Source organism: Cebus imitator, unplaced genomic scaffold (genome assembly GCF_001604975.1).
Source record: "Cebus imitator isolate Cc_AM_T3 unplaced genomic scaffold, Cebus_imitator-1.0 Scaffold485, whole genome shotgun sequence".
NCBI lineage: Eukaryota > Metazoa > Chordata > Mammalia > Primates > Cebidae > Cebus > Cebus imitator.
Window position 1 is genome coordinate 1511751 of NW_016107800.1, and position 3665 is coordinate 1515415.

Here is a 3665-nt window from a genome sequence, read left to right on the forward strand (position 1 = left end):
ATGGGGTTTCACCATGATGGCCGGGCTGGTCTTGAACTCCTGACCTCAGGTGATCCACCCACCTCGGCCTCCCAAAGTGCTAGGATTACAGGCATGAGCCACCACGCCCTGCCAAGTGTGTGGCTTTTAATAGACCACCTCTGTTACTAATGTTGGGTTAAATGGGGAACTACCATTGGATATCTATAGCATGCTACATTCTTCAATAAGGAGGATCACAGACTCATGTTACCGTTATTATTATCCCATTTTAAAGTTGAAGAAATCGAGGCTTAAAGTAGATAATTGTTATTAAGTTTTACTCAATGTCATGTTGCTAGTTAATGAAAGTCAGAGTCAGGTTTTGAACAAGATCTGTCTTCAAATCCTATCATTTTCCACTGCCACAGAATGGCATCAGGAAACAAGGACTTTAGAGCCAGACAGAGCTGGGTTCCATCTTGACTCTGCTACTTCCTAACTTTGTAGACTCAGGAAAGTTATTTAACCTCCAAGCTTTAGTTTGTTCATTGGAACATCAGGGCTGGTAATAATGGATTTACAGCATCTTGTACAGTATCTGGCACAGAATAGATACTCATTAAATGATAGCCGCTATTATTCATTCATTCATTAAACAAAATATTTATTGAAGCCCTAGTATATGTCAAGCAGTGTACTAGGTACTATAAGATATAGGTGGTGTGGGAGGACAGACCAAAAAAAAAAAAAAAAAAAAAATGGTGAGGGGAAACAAAACAAAAAAAAAAAAAAAAAAAAAAAACCAGACCAGGCACGCTGGCTCACACCGGTAATCCTAGCACTTTGGGAGTCCAAGATGGGTGTATTACCTGAGGTCAGGAGTTTGACACCAGCCTGGCCAACATGGTGAAACCCTGTCTCTACTAAAAATACAATGAAAAGATTAGCTGGGCATGGTGGCATGCACCTGTAATCCTAGCTACTAGGAAGGCTGAGGCAGGAGAATCACTTGAACCCAGGAGGCAGAGGTTGCAGTGAGCCGAGATCACATTGCTGCACTCTAGCGAGGGCAACAGAACAAGACTCTGTCTCCAAAAAAAAAAGTGAAGAATTCCTTGATGAAAATAAAAATAGGATCATATAGAATAACTGGAGGTTATTTTAGATTGGTGATGGGAAAAGCCCCTGTTTGACGCTGACACTTAAGCTGAGATCTGAAAGACAATAAGGAGCCAGCCATGCCTAGATCAGAGAAGAGTATTCTAGGCAGAGGAACAGCTAGTACAAAACCCAAGGTGGGATAACCCAGTTAAAGAATCACAAGAAAAGAAAACTACAGATTGATATCCCTGAATATAGATGTGCAAGTGCTCAACAGAATTAGCAAACTAAATCCAGCAACATATAAAAAAGGATTATACACCATGACTAATTGGGATTGTCTCACTCTGTCGCCTAGGCTGGAGTAATTTCAGCCAACTGCAACCTCTGCCTTCTGGGTTCAAGTAGTTCTCCTGCCTCAGCCTCCTAAGTAGCTGGGACTACAGGCATGCGCCACCATGTTCAGCTAATTTTTTTGTATTTTTAGTAGAGATGTGGTTTCACCATGTTGGCCAAGCTAGTCTCAAACTCCTCACCTCGAGTGATCCACCCACTTCGGCCTCCCAAAGTGCTGGGATTACAAATGTGAGCCACCATGCCCCACCCCAAGTGGGATTTATCAGAGGAATGCAAGGTTGGTTCAACATGAAAATCAGTCAATGTAACATACCATATTAGTAGAATAAAGGACAGAAGCTACATCACTGTATCAATAGATGGAGAAAAAACATTTGACAAAATCCAACACATTTTTTAAAAACCTCAATAAACTAAAAATAGAAGAGCATTTCCTCAACTTGCTAAAGGACATCTATGAAGACCCTGCATCTAACATCATACTTAATGAAAGAAACCAGGGGCAGTGGTGGATGCTGTAGTCCCAGACATTTTGGAGGCTGAGATGGGAGGATCGCTTGAAGCCAGGAGTTTCAGACCAGCCTGGGCAATATAGCCAGACTTTGTCTCTAAAAAAAAAAAAGGAAGACAAAGCCTTTCCCCTAAAATCACAAAGAAGATAAAGATGTCTGCTTTCTCAAAGTTAAATGTCTTCTATTTAACTTTGTTCTGTTGGGGCAATTAGACAAGAAAAAAGAAACAAAGGCAACCAAATGAAAGGTTAGAAAGGAAGAAGTAAAACTGTCTCTATTTGTAGATGATATGATCTTGCATATAAAAAGTCATGAAGAATTTCCAGAAAAACTATTAGAGCTACTAAACTGTAAAGACGACCCAAGTTAATAGAAAGACCTCTGTATTCATTGATTGGATAAACTTAGTATTGTTAAGGTGCCTCTATTCCCCAAATTGATGTACAGATTCAACACAATTCCTAAAAAAAAAATCCCAGTTGGCTTTTTGTACAAATTGACAAGCTGCTCCTAAAGTGCATATGGAATTGCAAGGAGCCCAGAATAGCCAAAACTAACAAAATTGGAGGACTCATAATTCTCAGTTTCAAAGCTTGCTGCAAAACTACAGTAACCAATATAGTGTGGTACTGGCTGTAGCTTAATGGAATAGAATTAAGAGTCTAGAAATAGGCCAGGCATGATGGCTCATGTCTGTAATCCTAGCACTTTGGGAGGCTGAGGCAGGTGGATCACTCGAGGTCAGGAGTTTGAGACCAGCCTGGCCAGCATGGTGAAACCTCATCTCTACTAAAAATATTCACAAAAATGAGCCAGATGTGGTGCATGCCTGTAGTCCCAGCTACTCAGGAGACTGAGGCACGAGAATCACTTGAACTTGGGAGATAGACGTTGCAGTGAGCTGAGATGACACTACTGCACTCTAGCCTGGGTAACAGAGTGAGACTTCTGTCTCGGATTTTTAAAAAAGCCTAGAAATAGTAACTTAAGCATATCCTAAGAGTGACAGAAAAAGAAGAAAATTTAAAAAAAGACAAAAAGAGAAAAAAGCCTAGAAATAAACCCATACATTTATGGTCAATTGATTTTTTTTTTTTTTTTCTTCTGACAAGAGTGCCAAGATGATCCAATGGAGAATGAATAGTATTTTCAATAAATGGCGCTGGGACAACTGGATGTCCACAATCAAAAGAATGAATTTGGACCTTATGCCACATCATATGTAAAAGTTAAAGAAGCTGAAGAATAGCTAAAACTAGAAAACTCTTAGAAGAAAATATAGGTATAAATACTCATGACATTGAATTAGGCAGTACTTTCTTAGATATGATGCCATGAAGCATAAGCAATCAGACTAAAAATGGAGAAATTGGACTTCTTCAAAATTAAAAAGCGTTGTGCTTCAAAGGATACCACCAACAAAGGAAAAAAGACAGGTAGGCCAGACATGGTGGCTCATGCCTATAATCCCAGCACTTCAGGAGGCTGAGACAGGAGGATTGCTTGAGCCCAGGAGTTTGAGACCAGACTGGGCAATGTAGGGAGTCCCCATCTCCACAACAAAACAAAACAAAACAAAAATAGCTGGGCATCGTGGTGCGCACCTGTGGTACTAGCTACTTGGGAAGCTGGAATAAAAAGATGCACTTGAGCCAGAGAGGTTGAGACAGCAGTGAGCCGTGATTGCACCACCTCACTTCAGCTGGGTGACAAAGTGAGACCCTGTCTCCAAAA

The 3665-nt window shown here is 40.5% G+C and overlaps 1 protein-coding gene across 1 annotated transcript in view; it reads left to right on the forward strand.

Moving 5' to 3' along the window:
• The window catches only part of MTFMT (mitochondrial methionyl-tRNA formyltransferase), a 26414-nt gene that overhangs the window by 16992 nt on the left and 5757 nt on the right, over positions 1-3665 (forward strand). The window lies entirely within an intron of this gene.